Raw genomic sequence first — 24,558 nt, forward strand, 5'->3', positions numbered from 1 at the left:
GCGCAGGGGGTCCGAGCAGAGGCAGCCCCTCCCTTCCAGGGCAGACCCCACGCTGACGCTCCCTCCAGCGCGCAGAAGAGGGGCAAGTCTTGGCAAAGGCACAGGTCGGGGACCCAGAGGCCTGGAACGACGACGCCGGTACCTGCCCCGCTGCAGCGAGCGAGAAGGCAGCGGGCGCGGGGCCTGGGCGCACAGGCGCGGGGAGGCGCGGGGATGCCGGAGGGAGGAGAGGGATCCGCACCCCCCCGCGGGGCGGCTCAGCCCCGCAGAAGTCTCTAGAAGGAGCCTAGGGATTTGCGGAGAGAAACCTGGCCCGGCCGCAGTTGGGAGCGCCCGGGAGCGCCCCCGGGCGCAGCGGGGTCCGGGTAGTCCCCCCGGCGCCCCCTCCCCCAGCCCGGTTTCGGGAAGCGCTCCCGATGAATATTTAATAGCTCAGCGCAGGGCCTGATTGAATTTTAATGCGGGCGACCCGAGCCCGGAGCCGAGTCCAGGCAATTAGTCAGGAGCCATTAACGCTGGCGGAGCTGATTTATGGGCGGGACCGGCCGGGCGCGGGGGGCCGGGGCTGCGCCCGACGGGGCGGGCCGGGCTCCCGCGCCGCCGGCTCCGACCCACTTTGCAGCGCGTCCCCCGGATCCCGCCCCGCGCCCCCGCCCTCCGTCCCGGGGGGCGGCAGTGGCCGCAGTGGCCAGGCTGGGGCAGTTGCTGTTTTGCACGTGGGATTCCGTCGGGTCGCCGCGCTGTCCGAAGGACCGGCCTGAGCTTTAAGGCGGAGAGATGGTCCCCAGGGCTGGGGTCCGATCCCTGGCGTCTCCCAGCGCGCTGTCCTTGCTTTCCTGAAGATCCAGTCAGCCAAAGGGTTCTTCTCATACGTAGTTTGTTATTAGTGTTTGGTTTGGGGGCAACACCAGGGTTCTGGGGGGCACATGGCACATGGCCCCTTGACCTATGTCTGCAGCATGTCTCTCATCTGAAAAGGACTCAGTTTTAGGAAGCTTGCCACAAGTGGGGGGTGGGGAGGAGTTAGGAGGACAGAGAAGGGGCCACTATGACAACAAGTTGGAAATGATGGTTTGGAGGTTTGGACAAGAAGGGGTGCTGAAAGGAGGTAAAGTGATACGCAAGATACTCTTTCAGGAACAGAATTGCAAGCCACAGGGCCTAACAGGGAGAGACAGACAGACAGAGACAGAGACAGAGAGAGACAGATAGAGACAGAGAGAGAAGTGCTGCCATAGAGGCAGGCTGAGGAGGTGTGGGGGTGGCGGGAGGAAACTGGGGACATTAGTGGTGGGAAACGTGCACTGGCAAAGGGATGGATGTCAGAACATTCTATGACTGAAACTCAATCGTGAACAACTTTGTAACTATATCTCACTGATTCAATAAAGAATTTAAATAGAAAAAAAAAACAGGACTGGGGCAGGAACTAGAGCAGAGCGGGGAGGGTGTTTGCCTTGCACGCGGCAGACCTGGGTTCGATTCCCAGCATCCCATATAGTCCCCTGAGCACCGCCAGGAGTAATTCCTGAGTGCAGAGCCAGAAGTAACCCCTGTGCATCGCTGGGTGTGACCCAAAAAGGAAAAAAACACAAACAGGACTAAGGTTTTTTTTTTGGGGGGGTATGGGGAGAGGGGGGATTCCCAAGGGGGAGAAGAGGCGACTCCAGGTCAAGCTGCTGTGTCTGCGGACCTCAAACCAGGCCCTGTCAGCCCCTCTGCAGCCACGGGACTCCTGCTCCTACAAGCCTGCCTCTCCTCAGCCCCCCACCCCGCCTCTCACAGGGCTCCTGCCCTTATGGGAAGGGGGGCCGCGAGTTTGCAGGGTGCTGGAGGAGGCCTGGGAGTGCTGGGAGTGAGTCTCAGCGGCTGTGGGGGAGGGGCCTCCTCCCCTCCTGGCCTCACGCCCCTGACCTGTGTGAATGAGCTGGGACTCAGCCTGGAGTGCTCTATTGAACCATGCCCGACCCCTTAAACCGGAGGTCAAGGATTTAGCTGGCCTGTCTGCTGCCACTCTGGCAGGTGGCCGCCTCCTCGCCAGCCCCCATCCCTTCCTGCGCCTCCTCCAGGAAGGCTGTGGTGAAGCCAGCAGGCCTCAGAGCCCCGAGATCCTGCCTTATCTGAGCCCCCTGGCCAGCTGGGCACAGGCTGATGGAGCACTGGGCCGGCCTGGGGGAGTGTGGGGATGCAGCCCGGCAGCTGCCAACCTGGGCCAGGTTGGTGGAGGAGGGGCAGGTATTAGTCAAGGAAGGCTTCCTGGAAGAGGGAGGGCAGGGTAGGGACTGGAAGGAAGGGAGGGACAGGGTCATAGAAAAAGAAAAGGAGAGGAAATCCTCTGCGAGGGAACATCCTGTCTGAGGCAGAAGGAGAACTGCAAACTCGAGCTCGGCGAGCTAGGGTTAGGACTTCATCGACAGGAGCAGCAGCAGGCTGCCCGAGTCCACGGTGATGAAGGGCCCCAAAGAAACACAGCACGGGGGGCTGGAGCCATAGCACAGCGGGGAGGGCGTTTGCCTTGCACTCGGCTGACCCGGGTTCGAGTCCCAGCATCCCATATGATCCCCTGAGCACCGCCAGGGGTAATTCCTGAGTGCACAGCCAGGAGTAATCCCTGTGCATTGCCAGGTGTGACCCAAAAAGCAAAAAAAAAAAAAAAAAAAAAAAGAAAGAAAGAAAAAGAAAGAAATTTACTTAAACTAAAGTGAGCAGAGAGAAAGAGAGAAATAATGTGTGCAGGAACTAATACGGGCTTCTCCAGAGGGGAAAAGGTTGCGATGCAGCCAGTCTCCAGGGAGACTGAAGGCCATCAAGGAAGAAGGCGCCAATCTGACAGAGCAGCAGGCCCCCACAGCAGAAAGGTGCAGAGCCTCATCTGATCCTTGCAGCAACCTACTGCATTCCCAGTTCGAAGATGGGAACACCCCCAAGGAGGCGTGACTTGCCTAAGGTCACTTCACTACTGGGCAGCAGAGCCCTCGCTCTGATCCCCTGCTGCAATTCAAACTCACACTCACTCTTGGCTCTCAACATCTGCTCCTCCTCCCACGTTTGTCTCTCTGAACCTGATGATAGAAAAACATTCTAGAACCATCTTTGCTAGAGGCCTGAGCAGCAACCTCGTCTGCGTTATTTCCAAGCCGCAGTTCTGGGGGCCAGTGCTCTGGGGCAGCCCTGCCCTCCGCTTCCTCCCAGGGCCGTGCTCCCGCTCCACAGGTTCCAGCCCCACCATCCTCAGCAGGAACGAGTGGGGGCGGGGTGCAGAGAACTAGGTACCGGGCAGGGTGCCAAGAGCTGGCCAATGTTTTCTCACCCTTCATCCTCAAGAGAGTGGTAGGGTCTCCATTTCAGAGATGGGGGGGACAGGGGTGCTATGACGGAGCCCCCAGAAGCAGAGCACGGCCCTCCAGATCAGGCCCACTACCCTCGGCGGTGGCGGCTGTTCACTGCCAGCTGTTGCCGGGGCTGGATCCCTTTACCAGGGATGATGTCAGGGTACTTTGGACTCAAGACCCAGACACTCGAGCTTAAAAGTGGCTCCAACAGGAAGGACGTTTGTTTATCATGTCGCAAAAGGGGTCTTAAGGTGGGGCTGTTGGTTAGTTCTGTGACAAAACAGTGTAATCCTCCTTTTTTCTGTATTTATTTTTTTTCTATTTCCATCAACTTTATGGGAATATGTTTACATGCATGGAATGCACAGGGATTTTTTTTTTTTTTTTTTGCTTTTCGGGTGACACCCAGCGTTGCACAGGGGTTACTCCTGCCTTATGCACTCAGGAATTACTCCTGGCAGTGCTCGAGGGACCATGTGGGATTCTGGGAATCGAACCTGGGTCGGCTGCATGCAAGGCAAATGCTCTACCCGCTGTGCTATCACTCCAGCCCCAGGGCTTTGTTTTTATTGTATCTTGTTTTCTTTTATTTTATTTGGGGGGAGCCGCAACCGGCAGTGCCCAGGGCTCATTGACTCCTGACAGTGCTCAAAGGTGACTCTTGATAGTGGTCGTAGACCACATGCAGTGCAGGGATCAAACCGGTGCCAGCCATGCGCAAGGCCAGCACCTTACCCCTGGACGTTCCCTCCGGCCCTTGCACAGGCTTCCAGTCTGCTGTCCGATGAGTTTGGACAAAGGTGTTCCTGGTAGGCCCCATTCCAGTCAAGCTCTAGGTCACTAACATCGGGCCACTTTGCCATTTCTAAGCGTGCGATCAGCTCTTCCTTCACCCCTGCTCCCCATGAGGAATCGCCATCTGACTTCTGCCTCCACAGAGCTGCTTTGCGAGGGCTGGGAGAGATCTTCCTTATGAACGCAATCTTTTGGTGTCTATTCTTTTGTGTCTTGCTCTTTTAGTTTTTGTCCTGCTTTATTGTTGTTTTGAGGCCATACCTGGTGGTGCTCAGGGCAGGGATAGGACCAGGTCGGCAGCACATGTTACCCGCTGTGCTATTTCTCCAGTCCCTATGGCTCTTTTGTTTAAAATCCATTCGTTGGGTTGTGTTCACTTTTATTGGGTAGCTCATTTTTATTGTTGAGAGAATTCAATTCTATGCAAATTCCACCATATTTCTTTCTTATTTTCTCTGCCCATCTTCTTGGGTGGGTGAGTGGCAGTGCTCAGAGGCTATTCTTGGTTCTGTGTTGAGGAACGACCTGGAAGTGCTCAGGGATCATAATGTGTGCTATGGGTCAGCCACATGCAAGACAAGTGCCTTACCTCCTGAACTGTCATCTCTCCTGCTCTTTGACCTGCTTCTTATCTTGAACTTTTTTTGTCCTTGCACACCGACTTCTCCTCAAGTCACATAATGGCTGCTGCTATTCCAGCCATCACATGTAAACAGCATCATTCTTAGGAAAAGAAAAGTTGTTTGTCCTTTACCTTCTAGAAAAATCTCTTAGAAGTTCCCAAATACCATTCCCTCATACTTTATAGGCCAGAATAATACTACATGTTCAAAAAAAGATACAACACTGGCTGAGGACAGAATCCAGGAATTCAGGAGTGCTTAGCCATTGTTTCTACAGAAGTGCAAACCTGGTGGCTTCCTGATGTCTTAACCTGACAACTACAACCGTATGACATTTGGGGCTGCAGACCATGGAAGGAGTCTGAGTCCTGCCTGGTACCTGAAAGCCCTTATGGATAGTTCACTGTGATTGTCTGCCAGCACCAAGGCTAGAATGGATGTTGGCAACTTAGAAGATCAAAGGTAATGGTGGGTGTATTAGACAACCCACAGAATGGCCCCTGACGGGCCTCACCTCTCGATTTCATGCCCTCATACAGCCTCTTCCTATACTGTGATCAACTACAGAGGGAGGAAGTCATAACGTGCCACTTCCAGTATTAGGGTATAAAACCAGCGTAGCCACTGTCTTGAATGTGTGTGTGTGTGTGTGTGTGTGTGTGTGCGCGCACGTGTGCGCTCTCAGGACACTGGTATTGGAGAGGCCTAGTGCAAGGTCCAGAGATCCTGGACCACTGGAGGAACCCAAGTGAAGAACCTCAGTGCTGGGGCTGGCGTGATAGCACAGTGGGTAGGGCGTTTGCCTTGCACGCGGCCGACCCGAGTTCGATTCCCAGCATCCCATATGATCCCCTGAGCACCGCCAGGAGTGATTCCTGAGTGCAGAGCCAGGAGTAACCCCTGTGCATCACCCAATGTGACCCAAAAAGCCAAAAAAAAAAAAAAGAGAACCTCAGTGCCAACCAGAACAAGCTGGACCCGAGGTCTGCCAACAGCCACCCTCCCTTGTCTGGTTGGCTCTCATAGACCTGGCTTAAGTGCTCCCTGATGCCTCACCCAGAGAAACCAGTAGGTACTAAATATTTGTCACTCTAAGCTGCTGAATTTGGAAGTATTTTAAAGCATGACAGTAGGCATTTAATTCAGCGGAGTGGTCTTTTAAGAGATACTGTTATTGGGGGGCCAAAGAAATAATACAGCAAATAGGGTGCTTGGCGTAGATGTGGCTTGACCTGGATTTGATCCCTGGCACTCTCTACGGTCCCCCGAGCCCACCCAAAATGATCCCTGAGCACAGAGCCAGGAATCGTACTGAGCCCAGCTGAGTGTGGCCCCCAAAACAAAACAGAAAGCTGTACTGGGCTGGAGAGCATCGAGGAAGGAGGGGCCCTTGCACCCAGCTGAGCCCCGTTCAATCCTTGGCACAGCATGGGGTCTCTGGAGTACCTCCAGGAGAGATCTCTGAGCACAGAGCCAGGAGTAATCCCTGAGCACTGCCGGATGTGGCCTGCCACCCCTGAAATGCACAGGAAAGAAGTGCTGTATCACCATCACCCCTGACAGCCCAGAAAGTGATTCTTGGTGGAAAATAACCACATACCTGGACAGCCCCAAGTTTATGACTCTGGACACAGACTCTGAACACGCCAAAGTTCAAAGAAAACCGTAAGCCATGTATTTCACCTCCATTTCCCTCGCCCACAGGTTAAAATATTTCCCATTTAAGTCTAAATTGTCTTTTCAATAAGTATAAAATAAAAATCTGAAGACAACATTCCATGGCATTAGTGTAAAATTGGCAGCGTTTTCCCCTCTAATGGTACATAAAGTGCCTCTTAGCATCAGCGGCATCGAAACTGGGTGAAATATGAGCATGCATTTTCCTGATTGTACAAGCCATTGGAAGGGGAGTTTTTCTGGTACTTGCAGCAAAAAAAAAAAAAAAAATGAATTTAGGGGAGAGAAGGATTGAAGACAGAAGAAAGGGCAAGAGGGAGAGTGGGAGGAGGTGGGGCAAGTGTTGGTGGCAAATGGCTGGAAAATAGTTCTAGGAAGCCCGGCTGCTAACCAATGCTGATCCTCTGATGGCTGGGAGCCTGGCACCTCTCCCATCCAGGGTGCCCAGCTTTGCTACCCCATCAGAGATGCCCGCATTTCCCCGACAGCTGGAGCAACTGTATCCCGCACGCAGCCATCCCTATAGTTCTATAGTTTCAATTTTATTGTATGCATTTTGGGGGTGTGTGAGATCAAACACCAGAGTCTCCTGCCCCCATGCCAAGCTGTCTTCACCAGGGCCCCTCGGAGGGGGACGGGCTGAGTTTTCCTCCCCGCCCTGAGCAGAATCCTGGCAGCCGAAGACCTCCAGAACCCAGCCACAGCCATGCTCAAGGCCACTCTCCACACGCTCGGACAAACCTCATGCATGAAGGAACTGGCAGAGGAACCCAGGTGTGCGGGACCCAGGGCTGAGATCTCCCAGCCTGCTCGGATGGGGACTGGGCCAAGATCCACTCCACCCAGACCCCCCGTTTCCAGTAGCTAGGCAGTCACACCCACAAACTGCCCTTCCTGGCAGTGGGACCTCTTATTGTCTAGTTCTCCTTCTCAGAGAGCCCGGCAAGCTACCAAGAGTATCCTGCCCATATGGCAGAGCCTGGCAAGCTCCCGAGGCATATTTAATATGCTAAATACAGTAACAATGATGGGCCTCATTCCCCTAACCCTGAAAGAGCCTCCACTGCGGCACCGTTGGGAAGGATGAGTAAAGACAGAGTGATCAAATTTCAGGGCTAGGATGAACAGAGACGTTACTGGTGCCCGCTAGAGCAAATCGATGAACAACAGGATGACAGTGATACAGTGGTACAGAGATCTCACACACAGCACCTCCCCCATGGGAGGCAGGTGCTCTAGTGCTGAGATGCAACCTTGACCGTTCACGATTTACTCACCAACCCCCACCCAAATAACCCTTTTATAGTTTTACAGCATTCTGGCGAATACAAGGGTCTGTGGCAGCATGAAGGAGGAATGATTCCCCCGGGCACTGGTGATGCATTGTCTCCACAAGGCCCCACTCTTGGGTCCAGGGATGCATCTGAATTGGACTTGGAGAAGGCGGGGGTGGGGGGTGGGTAGAGGCGTGGAGGGGTGATCAGGGCTGGAAACCCACTCGTTTCCAACGTGGAAAGGGAATCACCCTTCCTGGGCTTTCAGGAATTAGTCACGCGTCCCTGTCCTTCTGCAGGACAGCCTCCGAGAGAGAGGGGGGGGGGCGGGGGGGGGGACATGAGTCACCAGCTCACTTTGCTCACAGGGAAATTTAGTTCGCAGAGTCAGGGGCCCAGCAAGGATGAACTCAGACATGTAACTGCAACAGCCTGCGCGTGTGTCAGATGGGCGGGGAACCTCGGGGAGCTGGCCGGGCAGGGCCCTCAGAGACTCACGCTGTCCCCACGCACATGGCTGGCCTGGCAGGCACACCTCTGGGGGGGGCCCTCTGGTAAGGGAGGGGCTCGGGGCTGCTGGCTCCACGCCATCCCCACTCTCTGGCTCTGTGCAAAGGGACCGGACCCAGCTTGGCGAGGAGCACGAGGGTGCTCTGGAGAAGCCACCGGCCTCCCTCATTCTCCGGATTCCGAGGCAGCCATTGTCCAGGGAGGAATGTGCCCAGAGGGGCGGGGCTTCTTTCCTGCCGGACAAGCCTGCTTTGTGCTCTCGGTCCAGGGCCCCTGCTGGCCTTCACCCGCCAGGCTTCCTGAGGACTCGCCAGGGTTGCCTGATCCAGTGGCCCAGGATGGCTATTTGTAAAGGCCTTGGGAGCTGCACCCGGCCCTGGAAGGGCAGTCTGGGAGGGCTGCCTGGAGGAGATGTGAGAACACTCACATCTCAGCTGGTGGCTCTGCAAAGCTAAGAATAAGCCTTCCCTGCCTCCTGTTTGGAGGAAATTATCCTAATCAGATCACTGCACCAAGGTAGGCGTTGTTGCCAGGTTTTCAAGCACTTGTTTTTTTTTTTTTTTTCTTTTTCGGTCACACCCGGCGATGCACAGGGGTTACTCCTGGCTCTGCACTCAGGAATTACTGCTGGTGGTGCTCAGAGGACCATATGGGATGCTGGGATTCGAACCCGGGTCGGCTGCGTGCAAGACAAACACCCTATCCACTGTGCTATCTCTCCAGCCCCCTCAAGCTCTTATTAATGGTGGGAAAAACGAAAAAATAAATTAATAACTATGTCCACAGGGTGCCTTAAATTTTAAGTGGAGGGGGAGCTACAGCGATAGTACAGTGAATAGGGCGTTTGCCTTGTGTACAGCTGACCCGGGTTCAATCCCTGGCACCCCACACGGTCCCCCAAGGACCATCAGGAGAGATCCCTGAGAGCAGAGTCAGGAGTAACCCCTGAACATTGCTGAGTTTTGTCTCCCTTAAGTCATGTGGAGGGGCCAGAGAAACAGCATGGCGGCAGGGCACTTGCCTTGCACATGGCCAGGGTTTGGTCTCTGGCTTCCCATATGGTCTCCTGAGCACTGTCAGGATGCAGGAGTGATGCTGAGTGAGGAGTATATACTCGGCAGGGCCAGGTGTGGCCCCAAACAAAAACAAACAACAATTACATTACACATGCTTAGCCAGGACTACTGGGTTTGCTCCCCAGCACCAAATAGTATCCCAGCACCCCTGGGAGTGACTCCTGAGCACTGTCAGACGTACCTCCTCCCAAAAGGACATAATAATTATGTAGTACTAGGGGCTGGAAGAAGATGGGTCAGTGACTAAAATACCTGCCTTACAAATGTGGTGCTGCCTGCATGTGCCAAGTGTCATCTGGCAGCTGGACTGTCAGTGGGCCCAGGAGCCACGGGTGATTTCCAACTGTGCCAGAGCCAGGTGGGTGCAAGCACACGGGTGCGTGCCGCAAGTAAAGGAGTGGGACTATCAAGCCTTGCACTGCGTGTGAGAGCGCCGAGCACTGTGACCAAGCAGGGGAGGACCACCAGCCACTGAAACACCAGCAGAGGGAAGGGGTGAACTTATGTGCTATAAATGTGCCGATAGGATAAAAAAAAAATAATAAAAAGTATTGTCCTGGGCTGGAGAGATGATGCAGGGGGCATGGCGATAGGGCGATGACGGTCTTGCTCAGTGCCCAGCCCAGGTTTGTCTCCCAAGCCCCATCAGGAGTGATCCCTGAGCACAGAAACAGGAGCACTACTTGGATGCGGGGCAAAAACCAAGAATCCAAAAGAAAACCAGCAAGTATTTTTCTGCTGAGAAAAGACTGCCAAGGGGCCGGGAGATGTGAGTCCAATGATAGAGAACGTGGGAGGTCCTGGGTTGATCCCCGGAAGCGAGTGGTCCCAAGGACGCGAGGGTAAACTTGAGGTGGCAAGTGACCCTGCAGGCCCCCTGAGCACCTCTGGGTGTGGAGGAAGATCTCTCCGTGTCGATTTCTTCTGGAGGGAGGGCAGGGTTTGGTCAGAGATCACTGCTCCTGGGGTCACTTCGTGGAGCAGCAGGGTCACCCTGGTTGGCTGAGGTTGAGGTTGAGCATCCTGCCTCCCTCCGGAGCCGTCTGTGTTGGTTTCTTTCTTTTGGGGAGAACCACACCTGGCGAGGTTCAGGGGCTACTTCCTGCCCTTGGGGGGTCACTTTCAGTGGCGCTAAAGACATATGATGCTGGGATCAAAGATGGGCAAAGCATGTGTTCAGGGGCCCGAGCGATAGCACAGCGGGAAGGGCGTGTGCCTTGTACAAGGCAGACCCTGGTTCGATCCCCGGCATCCCATATGGTCCCCCAAGCACTGCCAGGAGTAATTCCTGAGTCAGAGCCAGGAGTAACCCCTGAGCATCGCTGGGTGTGACCCAAAAAGAAAAAAAAAGAAAGCATGTGTTCAGTCTGTCGAACTCTCTCTGGCCCTGGTCTCTAGAACAATTCCTAAGCTAAAGTTTTACCAGTCAATGTCTCTTGTGGTTAAAGGTGTTTTGATTTTTAATTATTTTTAATTATTATTTTTATTTTATTTTATTTTATTTTTTGCTTTTTGGGCCACACCTGGTGATGCACAGGGGTTACTCCTGGCTCTGCACTCAGGAACCACTCCTGGTGGTGTTCAGGGGACCATATGGGAATCGAACCCAGGTTGGCCGTGTGCAAACACCTTACCCGCTGTGCTATCGCTCCAGCCCCAAATTTTCATTGATTTATTTTGGCTTTGGGGTTACACCCAGCAGGAATTAGGAGCTACTCTGGACTCGTTGCAGGGGTGCAGGGGATCGAACCCAGGCTTCCTGCAGCCAAGCACGGGCTCAGCCTGTGATCTGTCTCTCTGGCCGCGAGTGCATTTGCTTTGTAAATTTTCTGTGTGTGTTGATCTATTTATTTATTTTTTGGTTTGGGGGTCATACCCTGCAGTGTTCGGGGTATCCTGCAGTGCCACCTCCAAACCGGGTCTCCCATAAGCTAAAGCGTGCACCCAGCCATGCCCCGAGCATCCTACCATCCTTCATCCTTCATCCTAGCATCTTGCATTTGTTTTTGTCTACCTACTGGTCTCTGCCCACCACCAGGAGTCTGTCTAGGAATCACTGGGACCTCATTCGAGTCTCTATTTCCAGAACTGAGGACACTTAGCCATGCTATGGAGAGAGGGAGGGGAGGAACGAGGAAGGAGGGGAGGAAGGAGAAAAGGAAGGATAGCTAGAAGGAAGAAGGGAAAGTGAAAAGTAGGGAAGGAAGGAAGAAGGGATAGGAGGAAGGAGAGAAGGAGGGAGGGAAGAGGGAGGGAGTTTGGGAGGGAGGAGGAAAGGAAGAAGGGAAGGAATAAAGGAGGAAAGGAAGCAAAGGAAAGGAAGGGAAGAAAAGAGGGAAGAAAGGAAGGAGGGAGGGAGAATGGAGGGAGGAAAGCAGTGAACAAAGGAGGGGAGGAAGGAAGGAGCAAACCTGAAGCTCTGCTGAAGCAGGCACGGTAGAGTTCCGGATCCTTCTATCTCCCCTTCCTTCAGAGTCGTTGCGATGGCGGAGCTCACATCCACACGGGGCGAGGGTTCTCCGTGGGTCACACACCTGGATCTGAAGTTCCGTACTCTCTGGGCATCACACGCTTTAGTTGTGGTGCTCACGTGCTTTCTGTGTGTGGTGCTTGCTGGAGGGTCACTGCAGTGCTCACACACGTGCATTCCTGGTCATGGTCTCATGCAGCAGAAATAGACTCGGGTACAGCGCCAGGGTTCCAAACAGCAGAGCTGCATGGACCAAAGCCTGCACATGTGGGAAGAACCTGGGTAGAAAGCTTGGCCTCGCCCTTGCAAGGCAGATTTTATTTTTTTGCCACTGAGCCAACCCTCACAGGCCTATAAATTTTTTTTTTCTTTTTGGGTCACACTCGGTGATGCACAGGGGTTACTCCTGGCTCTGCACTCAGGAATTACCCCTGGCGGTGCTCAGGGGACCATATGGATGCTGGGAATCGAACCCGGGTTGGCCGCGTGCAAGGCAAATGCCCTACCCGCTGTGCTATCGCTCCAGCCCCAGGCCTATAATTTTGAACTTGCTATATATTCTACATCTTCCTTCCTTCCTTCCTTCCTTCCTTCCTTCCTTCCTTCCTTCCTTCCTTCCTTCCTTCCTTCCTTCCTTCCTTCCTTCCTTTCTTCCTTCCTTCCTCCCATCTTTCCTTCCTTCTTTCCCTTTCTGCCACACCAGGCAGTGCTCAGGGCTTAATCCTGACTTTACACTCAGGGATCAGGCAAGCCTGAGGAACCATGTGAGGTGCCAGGAATCGAACCTGGGTCAGCTGGTGCAAGGCAAGTACCTGCTGAACTATCTCTCCAATCCCTTTATTTCTCTTTCATTCTTTAGTATCAGCAAAGCCTTTGGGCAAGTGATTGACAGCAAGAATGGTCCTGGGAATAGCTCTCTGAGTCTGTCCATCCTGGACCACACCCCGCCCCACTAGACACACCAGGAATTGGATAGCTGGAGGCAGCCCAGGCCCCAAACTAAGGGGGCAGAAGGAAGGCCCCGGCTAGCTCTCCTCTCTGCAGAGTGTGTGTGTGTGTGTGTGTGTGTGTGTGTGTGTGTGTGTGTTTTCTGTAACAGACCAGTGCTTCACAAGGAGGGGGTTCCACACACGGAGCCCTGCTGAGGACACAACCTCTCAGACTGGGGAGCGCAGAGGAGGCTGGAGCTTGGGCTAGGGCGAGGCCCATCAGGGAAGGCATCCTGGAGGAAGCCAAGGGGTCGGGTTCGGAGGGAGCCGAGGCAGGCAGCGGGGAAGGCAGGGAGCATGCCCAGGCAGTTGGGCGCTGGATGAGTTAAGTACAACCAGATGTGCTGGGGACCTCCCGTCAGGCCCGGCCCAGGAGGGGCAGCGTGGGGGTGGGGCGGCCTGGGGAGCACTAGATTTCCAGCTTACCTCTGTGTAGGGGGGTGGGGGACAGGGGGTCCGGAGTACGTGAGAAGATGGGGTGGGGTCCGAGAGCCGGTGAGAATGGGCTGGGGGTGTCTGCCCAGGAAGGGCGGCTTCCTCCAGGGCGCAGTTCTGGGCCTGTTCTGGGAATCGGGCGGGGCTGGCGGAGGCCGAAGTGAGTTGGCCATGGGGGGGGGCGTGCCCCAGGTGGACGAGCCTGCCAAGGTGTGGGGGCTCAGAGAGAGGGGCCCCCGTGTGATGACAGTTCCGGGGGTGGGTGGGCCAGGGCCGGCCCTGAAGTGGTGTGCAGAAAGGAAGGGCAGAGACCACAGCTCAGCCGGTGCGGGAGGCTGCAGGGGGGAGTCGCGGGGGTTGGGTTGGGGAGGCCAGCGCTGCCCCTCGCAGTCTGTGGACCGTCCAGGGGAAGGCGCCCTGTTTCCTGGTTCCCTAGGGGCCTGGCCCCGCCCTGCCTGCAGCCCCGCTGAGACCCTGGGCCACTGAGGCTGGAGCCAAGCGGCAGACAAGGCCCGGCCCTGGAAACCCGACAGAGAGCATGGGTGGAAGCACTGAGGGGAAGTAGCCTGAGTTGGGGGGGCAGTGGGGGGGGGGGCCGCCAGCTCAGGGCGTGTCCCCTCCGGGCACGCACCCCAATCTCCCAACTCACATTTCCTTCCTCTCCCGCTTCTAATGACTTGAGTCAGTCCCTGTTCCCGAGGACCACAAAGAGGCGTCTCTCCGCCCTTTCCTCTTCCTCCCTTCCATCTCTCCCCCCCATCCTTCCCTGGGCCCTTTTCCTTCCTTCCTCCTTCCCCCACCTGCTCCTCCCTCCCTCTCTCCGGCCTCCTCATCTTCCCTCTTTTCTCTCCCAGCATTCTGGAATGCTCACTCTCCCAGACCCAGCTGAGCTTTTTCTTTCTTTTTTGATTTTTGAAGCACACCCAGGGATGCTCAGGGCCCACTCCCAGCACCGTGACAGGTTGCTGGTGCTCGTGGGGGTGAGTCCCCTGTGTACCACGCAGGCCCTTCAGCCCTGTCTGGCCCTCAGGTTATGATGATGATTATTATTATTTTTGGTTTCCAGAACGATCTGTTGCTGGGTTCTGGGCCTGGCGGGGTCTCAGACACCTGCACTGTGCACGTGCTTACAGGGGTGCTCAGCGGCACCCTGCACAGTGCTGCGTGCCCAGGCGCGGCCAGGGACTGGGATTCTCCGAGCCAGCCCGGGGCAGAGGCGCGGGCCCGTGCAGGCTCTCACCTTCCGCGAGGCCACTGTGCTATTATTATCCAATCCATTGCTGGGCACTTGACCTGCCCAGGAGCCATCACAAGCCCGCCCTGATCAGCCTGTCCTCAGCGGGGGGCTCGCAGGCCACAGACCCCTTGACAGGCAGGAGAGGGGTCAGCGGAGAGTCCTCAGAGAACAGATCCCCAGGGCCCGGCCAGGAGGGAGCGGGCCGGCAGCCAGATGAAGGGCCATTTGCCAGGACGGAGCGTTTGTCAGCCCGGAGGCCGATGATGTATTAACAGGACTTTAATGAGCTGGGGAGAGGGGCTGGTTTCAGCGCCTGAGCGTTGGTGTGGGACTGGGGTGGGGTGGCCGGAGACCTGCTCGTCCCTGCAGGTCATTCGCCGCCATACGGTGGCCCAGTTCGCACCTAGAAACAGTCAGAGCTGTCTACTTGCCCTCTCGGAGGTCAGCAAAGGTTGGTCCCCCTGCTCTAAATGGGAACATCTGCCCCCTCTAAAGCCAGCACCCCCGACCCCAGGCTTCCGGGGGATGGAAGAGAATAGCACCCCTACTCCAGGGAGCACGAGCTCAGACTTTTCCCTCAGCCTGGTCCCCTCAGAAGCCCCCGATCAAGCACAGCCCCCGACGTCCCCAGCAATGCCCTGACAAGGCCGCCCTTGGCCGCCTGCGACTCCTGCCGCTGGCTGAGGCCACAGCGACAGTGGGTGCCGGCCGGCCTCTCCCTTGCCGCCTGCTCTGGTGCGGGGGACCCTGCCAGGTGGGGGGCAGGTCAGCTCTGTGCTGTGGCCCCAACCGTGTCTCTTTACTCTGGGCCGTGGATGCCCCATCAGGAAAGACTTGATCGAGGCCCCTCAGCTTGAGGCCCGGCGACTTTGTCTTCCCTTGACCTCCCCAGTCCCGAGCCAGGGCAGCCTGGACACAGGCCTCCTCTGGGCCAGTGTGGTCCTGACCACCTGAGCCCCCCAGCCGACAGGCTGTTTCCAAGGTTGGGTCGGAAGACCGTGGGAGCCGCACAGGTCTTCCCCTGGTGGCACGGGGTCTGGACTCCAGCCCGCCGGAGGGGAGCAAAGGTCTGAGCAGGCCCTGCGCTGCGTTAGGGGGTGCACAGGACAGCCTTGTCCCGAGAGTACTCGGAGAGGCCCTGGAGCTCCCCAGAGGATAGCGACACCCAGGGAGAAAGGACCCAAAGCACAGCTGGTCCTGGGCAGTTGAGGGTGTGGGCTGGCGTCTCAGGGGAGCTCCCGGCCCCCCAGCCTGAGCCCCTCTCCCGTGGCGTCCTGAGGCCAAGCAGACATGGCAAGGCGGGGGGGGGGGGGTGCTGGGGAGGGTCTTCCATGAGGGTGTCTGATAGAACTCTGTCCAGCCGTGGCCTGGGACCCTCAAGGACAGTCCGGCATTCTGGAGGATCCCCAAGCCCGCCAGTTCCTGATGGCCCTCTCCTGGCCTGCCACCATTCTGCTCGTGAGAATGCCACCTTCGTGGGCAAGCCACTCGTCTGTCTCGTGAGACGTCACACTCCACCCTTTGCAGCCTCCTCCCCACACCAGCCGGGTGCCCCAGGCACACTGGCAGTACCAGGCCTGGCCCTGTGCTCCTCTGCTCCCTGGCGGGCTCAGTGGAGTCTGGGGCACAGTAGGTGCTCAGTTTACCTGGGGGCTGGGTGGGCAGGGCGGGATGTAAGTGTGAGGCAAGCAGACGCCCCGTGGACCTGGGAGCGGGGATCCGGCAAGCCGGGCTGGCCAGGCGGCTGCTTCCCCCTCTGCCCTTCGACCCAGGAAGCCGCTCACGCCCAGCGGACACGGTCGGCCGCGCTCCGTCCACCCCCCTCGCCTCCCGCCCCCGGAGACCGCTCCCCGGCCTCTACCGGCACACTCGGCCTCCACCCCGCCCCAACTTCCCGCTTCGACGCCCGGGGAAGGGGGCGGGCGGGCCTGAGCGGCGCAAGGACACTCCACGGCGAGGGTCATTTGCTCTTTTTCTCCCCCTCTGTGGCTAATTTATTTTAGAGCCCGGGAGGGCGAGGGGCGGGGCGGGCCGAAGGCGGGAGGAGGGGCCGGGCCCGGGGGAGGTGGGGGCGGGGCGGGGCGGTGGGGGAGGGCGGGGAGGCGCGGGGTGGACAGGGCCGGAGGAGGGGCGGGAGTGGGCAGCGGGGAGGGGACGGGGAGGAGGAGCGGCGAAAGGGGAGGGGAGCAAGGCCGGCGAGGGAGGACGCTGGGGCGGGCGAGGGGAGGCGGGGGTGGGGGTGGGGGTCCTGCCTGCTGGGGGAGCCGGGGCGGCCCCTTGTCCAGCCACCCCCACTGCCCAGTCCCGCTCCCGGCCGCGGCGGCTGCAACAGCCGCAGCAGCAGCAGCAGCAGCAGCAGCAGCGGCTCCAGTATGGTGAGCGCCGCTGCCCCCCAGCCCCGGCCAGTAGCCCCCGGCCCGCGCCCGGGCCCCGGGGCCGGACGCCCCCCCAGGCCGCGCACGCTCAGCTAGGACCCGGCCGGGATGCCGAGGTACGCGGGCCGCGTCCGGGCGCGGGGCGGGCCGGGGTGCGCGGGCGGTGACCGTTCGGCCGGTGGGTCCGGAGCTTTGTCCGCGGGCGCGGGGCAGTCCGAGGGTCGGGAGGGCGGGGGCCGCGGGGCGCGGGGCTGGCGGGGGTCGAAGGGCAAGGCCAGCGAGGGACCCGAGCGGCTGCGTGGGAGCCGAGGGTCACTTCCCGGGGGGGAAGGGACGGACGGAGCGGGGGTCTCCGCCGCCCACGAGCGCCCGTTCCGCCGCCCGCTTTGGACCGCAGGCTGCGGCAGTAGCGAGCCGCGGGCTCTGGGGGGAGCCTGCGAGATTGAGGGGGTGGGAGCCGGGTTTGCGGGTTCGGGTCCCCGAAGGATCCAGTGTCCGGAGCCCGAGGGCCGGCCCGCAGGCCCCTCCCACTCCGTCAGGTCTTTGTCCGGCGGCCCCTGTGCGTGTGGGAGGGGTGGGGGTTGGGTGCCCGGCCCCGAGATTCCCCAGCATCGCCACGGGGCAGTGACAGCGGACCGAGGCCGCTTCGGGCCCGGCACCCCGAGCGCCCACCCTCTCCTTTTCTTCTCCCCAGCCCCAGGGGGGCACAGTGCCCCCTCTGAGGGTCAGGGTGTCGCGGGAGGGCGCACTTACCTTCACCCCACGGAGCTCCCCGCTCCCCAGCGAGAGCCCCTTAAACTTGCGCGCTCCTCGGGGCGTCTCTCGAGCCCCCGGGACCCCCTAAGTGTGGGCACCGCTCGGCGGAGGCGCCTCGGCCGCGGGGAGGGCACACAGTAGGTGGTCAGCAAAGGCCGATCTGGTCGCGGAGGCGGCCGGGACCGGCCCTGCGCGGGGACCGGGAGCGGCCCGGAGCGCAGGGGTAGGTGGACGGGTGGGTGGGCTGTTAAAGGGACGGTCACTAAATCAGGATTAGGCCGTGGGGCTGTCAGGCTGCCTGGCCCTGTCTCCATGGAGACCTAATTTGGAGGAGAATAGAGGACGGAAGAATGTTTGTGTTGCGGTCCGCACGGGCTCGGGCTGCCCGGCCGGGGGAGCCGCGTCCAGCCCCGCTCGGGCGCCCGCGGGGGCGGGGGCGCGTCGCGGTGGCCGCTGCCCAGCGCCTTCCCGGAGTCCCCGCCGCGGCCCGGGAACTCTGTCCCCGCGCCAGAAGTCCGCCCCGCGCCGCCCCGGACTCCCGGCCCGTGCTCCGGAGTCGGCGCGCGGCGGCGCTCGGGTCCCCGCCCCGGACCCCGGAGCCGGGACTCGGCGCGCGCGTCTCCCCGCCGGGCGCGCGGGACACCCGCGGCAGGAGCCGGGGGGCTGCGGGCCGGGGCCGGGGGCGGGGCGGGACTTCCTGGGGTGGGCGCGAAAGGGGCGGGGCCGCGGGCCGGCGGCGCCGGCGCGGGTGACAGGCCTCGTAAATCCCCCTGCCCATATTTAACACCATTCCATTTATTTCCACCGGATTCCCTCGGTGCCGCAGCCGCCGGCCCTGGGCGGAGTGACCTCCTGCCCTCCCTGTGCTCTCTGCTCGGGAAAGCCCTCGGGGCGGAGGGAATTTGGGTCTGGGGGCGGTGGAGTAGCCCTCGGGTCAGGGAGCCCTCATTCCTCCGGGGGACCACCCCCATCCGCCCCGGAGTGGGGGGCGGAGGGAACAGGCAGGAGTTTGGGTATTCTGGCTGTGCTGCTCTGAAGGTGGGCTGGGTCTCCGGGCCCCAGGAGGGGACCATCCTCGCAGCACGATTGGGGGGGCTGGGGAGGGCGCCCCCCCCCCCCGAGAGCTGGCGGGGTCCCCAGCCCTTGGCTGCCTTCCTCCTGGCCGTCCATGTCCAGGATGAATCTCCGCCCTCCCCTCCCCTGCCCTGCCCCGCTGCTGCAGCTTTATTGCTGAGACCTCAGCCTCTCCACGCAATTTCACGCCTCTCTGCCTTCGCGCTGGCTGTCCTCTCCGCCAAATGCCTTCCCCATTGTCCCTGTCCTTCCACAACCTCCTCATTCTTCAGGGCCCGACTCGGATGCCACACTTCCTCCGCATTGCCTGAAGCCTGCCTTGTGAAGCCCCTCCTGCTGTGTTGGGCTGCACCTGTGGGGTGTGTGTGTGTGGGGGGGGGGCTGTGTGTGTGTGTGTGTGTGTGTATGGGTGTGGGTGTGTGGATGGGGGGGCCTGGGGTGGCAGAAGCCGGCACATACCTCCTTGCACCCCACCCCCAGGGCCTGGTACAGGGCTTGGCACCTCTGGGTGTCTGGTAAATATTTGTTGACTGAATAAAAGGGGTTTTGTCAGGACAGCCACAGAACACGGAATCTGGCTGCTCCGGGGCCAATAACACGGTGGGTGTGCCCGGTGGGTGGAGACCCCTGGGTGGGTCTCCTCCTCCCCTGGGGCCGACCCTCCCCCACCACCCCAAGTCCGGGAGGACTTTGCCCCTTCCTTTCGCCACAGACCAGCATTCTTTCCCTGCCATTATCATCCTGTTAAACAGAGAGGCCAGTCAGGACCCATATGGATCACATTAACAATTGCTTATTATCTGGGTCAAGACTGCCCCTCTCCACCCAGCAGCCCCTAACTGCTACAGAGGCAGGACCCTTAGGAGCCACCGTGCAGTCCCCTTCCCAGCTCAGGGTCAGCTGGGAGGGCGGTGGGCAGTCCCACACCCTCCGTGTCTCCTGGCACAACTTTGCTTCTTGAGCCTTGGCTGGCAGGTAACGGCTCCTTTGCTCAGTTTAATGAAAACCACATTCCCCGCAGGAGCGTGACTCCGAGAGGTTCCTGCCTGGCTGAGTTCAGCCCTGGGCTGGAGAGGGGTCGATAAAGCCAAGAGGCCCACGGGGCAGCGGGCACGGGGCCCAGCCTGGCACTGGGAAGAGGCTAGGAGTCCAGGACAGAGGGCCTTGGAGACTGGGGGCTGGAGTTTGCGTTGAGGTGGAAGCAGCCCAAGAGGGGATAGATGTGGGTTTTGAGATCACTTTGGGGGCATAACTACTTTTTTTTTTTGGATTTTCAGACCTCCCAGGAGAAGGCTAAAAGCCACCCCCAGAAAAGTGTATCTCCTTCACGTGATCCTGAAACTTGCGTGCTGCTCGAGGGCTCTGGGACTCTCTGAAGCCCAGGCGACCTCGCAGCCAGGGGCCTACATGGCAGCATAGACCTACCTAGGTGCTGGGGGTGCAGTCACGGGGCTCCCCCGACCCCCTCTCCGTGCGACTCCAATTGAGTCTGGCCTTCTTGACCAGCGAAGAGAGCATGGTCAGGGCCTTTCCGCTTGTCCCCGGGAGCCAGGAGTGGCAAGAAAGCAGAATTCTTCTGAACACGGGAGGGACCGTAGCTAAGCCCTGGGCAGGACTCACCAAACTCTGAGACAGCTGTGGAATAGTCCCGTGCATCGGTGTCTGTGAGGCGGGAACCGGGCTTGGGACAGCTCAGCTGTCCGGAAGAGTTTGGGGCCTGGGAAGGCTTGGTCAGGCTGTCACGTGGCTCTGCTGATGCTCCCCAACTGTCCCCGCTCAGGACCCTGGCCTGCCCCGACCCACGGGCATGGATGGCGTCAGCCTTGGCTGTTCATCTCTGGCTGTGGACGAAGTGGGTTTTCAATGAGAGGCAGAGCTGGGCCGTGTGCAAGGGACCAGTCTCCACTGGGCAGTCAGTGCCCATGCACCTCTATGCCCACCAGTCATGGGCCACCACCCTCAGGCCACATTGCAGTCACTAATTAGGTAGAATCACATTGGATGAGTCACTGTTTGGGCCTCAACTTCTCCATCTGCAAATTGGGGGATAAGAATATGGGTGAGTTGGCAGTGCCCTAGGCCTGCTTTCAGAGGGTGCCACCTTGTCTTTGAAGTACCCCCCCTCACCTTGGTGACCTGCTCAGTGTCTCAGGACCCAGAGACTCCTGGGCCACGTCTGAGTGTGGGAGTGAGGAGAGCAGGCGTGTAGAGGTCCTGCTTGCAGACTGTGTGGATCATCTCCGAAACTCCCTCCAGAATCCTGGGGTGGTGGGAGGGGCTGCCCTGGCTCTCCGCCAAGCACGCCCACCTCTCCTGGGCCCCTGCCCTGCCCTCCTTGCCCCTCCCGCCAGCCCGGTGCTGGACTCATGCATGTAGATGGACTTGCATTCTCTTTTTCTGTTAGATTTGTGTGTATGTGTGTTAATTTATCCCTTTTTTGCCATGTTTGTCTGTGACATGGGGGTTCCTCACCCTTCAGCTGTGGTGTTCGTACATAAGTGATTCCAGCTGTGGTGCTACCAAGACACTTGCCTCGTGCAGTTGGCTTTTGAGGCAGTCCTGAGGCTTGAACTTGGGGCATTACACAGGTCCTTTCCGACCAAGTCTTCACTGGGCCCCAGGTGTGCGTTTATTTTATTTTTTGGTTTTTATTTATTTTTTATTTCCTTTTTAATTTTTTTTTTCTTTTTGGGTCACACCTGGCGATGCTCAAGGGTTGCTCCTGGCTTTGCACTCAGTAATTACCCCTAGTGGTGCTCAGGGGACCCTATGGGATGCTGGGATTCGAACCCGGGTTGGCCACGTGCAAGGCAAACGCCCTACTCGCTGTGCTATCGCTCCAGCCCCTATTTTACTTTTTTGTGTTTTGGGTCACACATGACAGTGCTCAGAGACTACTCCTGGTTCTGTGCTCTGGGATAACGCCTGGCAGTGCTCAGGGAGCCATAGGGGGTGCCAGGGATCACACCCAAGTTGGCCGCATGCAAGGCAAGCGCCCCTTTCCTCTGTGTTCTCTGTCCAGCCCCTCCCGTGCCTGTCCTGCTGCTGACACAACACCGAGCACGCAGTGTGCCAGCGTGGCCTGCCTGCCTGCACCGCTAGCCCAGGGTGGGCCTGCTGGGTTAGGGACTCCTGCGCCTTGAGTCCCTGCCACACTCACTGGCTACAAACTTTCCTGGGAATTGGGTGGGGGGGCGGATTCTCCCAGTTGGGGGCTCGGGGGGAGCCACTCTCTGATGCTTGGCTGGGCTGTGTGGTGCCAGGGGACCGTGCAGGGGTGCCCACCTGGCAGGAATGCGCTCCAGCCCTCTGAGCATCTCCTGGCCCTGGAGCTCAGCCTGGTGCCTTTTGGACGTACAGGCGGGGGTGGCCCCAGGAAGCCGCAGAGCCGTCCCTGGCGTGCACGAGTGCCCCTCCCGGGCAGCCAGCGCCTGGGGCTGGGCCTGGCTGATGGGGAGTCTTCACCCCGGGACAGCGTGTGACTCAGGCTGCAGAGGGAACGGGCACTCCGTGCTCCCCTGCTGGCCGCAGGCTGCCCGCTGCCAACCTCATAGGCCCGCCGATGGCCTGGCCGTGCCTCTGGCCTGGGAGTGAGTCCAAGAGAACCGCTTAGAAATGGGTGAATTCTGGGGTTTGTGGCTAGGTCGGGGACAGTATTGAGGGAAGAGGCGCAGGGAAGACTGGCGAGGGGGTGAGAGGCAGCGTGAGCCTCGGATCTTTTATTTCTTTGTTTGTTTTTGTTTGGGGGCCACACTGGCGGTGCTCGGGGATTCCTCCTGGCTCGGCACTCAGGAGTATGTTCCTGGTGGGGCTCAGGGAGCCATAGGGGATGCCCCGGGTCTTGACCACTAACCTTGCGTGAGAGCCAGAAAGAAGCGTCTGGAGGAGCACTTCAGTGGATGGCTTGGACAAGTTTGCTGTGCCTCAGTTTCCCCCCTCTGTCGCCTGCCTCCTGAGGTGACTGTGGAGGAGAGGAGCCATGGGTGTCAGATTCTGAGCAGACGGGGAGGAATTTGGGTGCCTCCCCGGCCTTGGCCTCTCTCCCGTGGGCCTGCAGGTGTGGGGGCCACCCCCCCTGAGGACGGCCCTGCCCACTCCCGCCCAGGTAGACCGGCCAGGCCGCATAACTGGAGTTACTCAGCTCAGCACCCCTGGGGCTGGGCAGAGGCGCGGGGCGTGGGGGGCAGCCCAGGGGGCTGTCTGGACCTGCTTCGTGCCTCTGCTCAGGGCTGGCTCTGAAGGTGTCTGTTTCTCTCCCACCCCGTGTACAGGAGGGGGCACCTTTGGGGATCTCCCGCCCACCTCACACCTAGGGAAAGGGCCTGCTTGGGGCCGGGAGCACCCACACTGTAAAGCCTAAGTTCTTTGTATTTTGCTTTTTGGTTTGTGTTTTGAGCCACTCCTGGCGGTGCTCAGCACTTACTCCTAGCTCTGTGCTCAGGGATTGTTCCTGGCAGTGCTCAGGGAACCATAGGGAGTGCCAGGGATCGAACTCAGGGTGGCTGTGTGCAAGACAAGTGCCCTACCCACTGTACTATTGCTCCGGTCTCAAGTTTAAACTTTTTTTTGGGCCCCATGCCCCTCCATACTGACTCAGGCCCACCTTGGGTGAGGGAGTGGGTAGGGCCCCAGACCCCTGCGCCCCAGTGGGCTGACGCCTGTGGCTTTGGGGCCCGGGGAGTGCCAGGAGAGAGCTGGGTTCTGCGCAGGGAGCTGCCCTGTATGTTTTCATTTCCCGTGGCTGGGGCTGTGGTTGCGAGGGTGGGTCTTTTAATTGGGCGCTCTTGTATTTTGTGGTCATGGTGCTTGCCGGGAGCCGCACACTCGATGATGCTCACACATGTTTGTTGGGATGCGAGCACACGCATGGTGGTCAGGTGTGGGGGCAGCCAAACCGCAGGGTGCTGGGAGGCTCCCAGGCCCGAGGGGCAGTATGGGCCGGGTGGATTGATTTCGTCTGCAAGTTGGGCATTTTTGCCACCAAGCCACGGAGCGCTCCCTGAGCCCTTGGGAAGTTAAAAAAAATTTTTTTTTTAAACTAAATCACTGTGGAATACACAAAGTTGTTCATGATTGGTTTTCAGTGCACAGCAGGTAGGGAGTTTGCCTTGCACGCAGTAGACCCGGGTTCAGTTCCTCCTTCTCTCTCAGGGTGCCCGGCAAGCTACCGAGAGTATCTCGCCCGTACAACAGAGCCTGGCAAGCTCCCCATGGCGTATTCGATATGCCAAAAACAGTAACAACAAATCTCACAATGCAGACCTTACTGGTGCCCGCTCGAGCAAATCGATGAGCAACAGGACGACAGTGCTACAGTGCTTTTTTGAATCACACTGGGTTATGCTTAGAGTTTGCTCCTGGCTTTGCACTCAGGAATTACTTCTGGCACTGCTGGGGGGACCAGATAGGATTTGGGGGATCGAATCCGGATTGGCTGTGTGCAAGCCCTACCCGCAGTACTAGCGCTCCAGCCCCTGGATTGATTTTCCTTTTTTTTTTTTTTTTGGTGCTTTGCCCCCACACATACGAGGCATTTGCTGTTCTTTTTCTTTTTTTAAAATATTTTAATTTATTTATTTTTGCCTTTTGGGTCACACCCGGCAATGCACAGGGGTTACTCCTGCACTCAGGAATTACTCCTGGCAGTGCTCAGGGGACCCTATGGGATGCTGGGAATCGAACCCGGGTCGGCCGCGTACAAGGCAAATGCCCTACCTGCTGTGCTATCGCTCCAGCCCCTCGAGGCACTTGCTCTTCTGTTGAGTGTGTCTGCTTCTCCCCAGCTCCGTTGAGGTGCAGTTGACACCGAGGCCCCTGTGCTCGGATCGTGCATTTCGGAGAACAGGCCCAGGTTTGCTGCTGCCAGAGGCGCCTGGGAACTTGGTGCCAGCCCGCCTCATCTTCCTTCCCTCAGCTGTATGGCCCGGTGCCCAGG

General features: G+C 58.8%; 1 protein-coding gene and 1 long non-coding RNA gene across 2 annotated transcripts in view; one reads left to right on the forward strand and one right to left on the reverse strand.

Annotated features, from left to right (window-relative positions):
- Positions 1-450: 450 nt before the first annotated feature.
- On the reverse strand, positions 451-17,754 carry LOC129402158 (uncharacterized). The gene is made up of 3 exons (XR_008628571.1): positions 17,547-17,754; positions 11,699-12,016; positions 451-970 (listed from the first exon to the last, which is right to left on the reverse strand). It is a non-coding gene; the product is annotated as an uncharacterized LOC129402158 (long non-coding RNA).
- Positions 16,581-24,558, forward strand: part of FIGNL2 (fidgetin like 2) — a 28,815-nt gene continuing 20,837 nt past the window's right edge. Inside the window, 1 exon segment of the mRNA XM_055127508.1 lies at positions 16,581-16,909. The gene's annotated coding sequence lies outside the window, so the exon portion shown is untranslated.

This window comes from Sorex araneus, chromosome 2 (assembly GCF_027595985.1).
Source record: "Sorex araneus isolate mSorAra2 chromosome 2, mSorAra2.pri, whole genome shotgun sequence".
Classification (NCBI taxonomy): domain Eukaryota; kingdom Metazoa; phylum Chordata; class Mammalia; order Eulipotyphla; family Soricidae; genus Sorex; species Sorex araneus.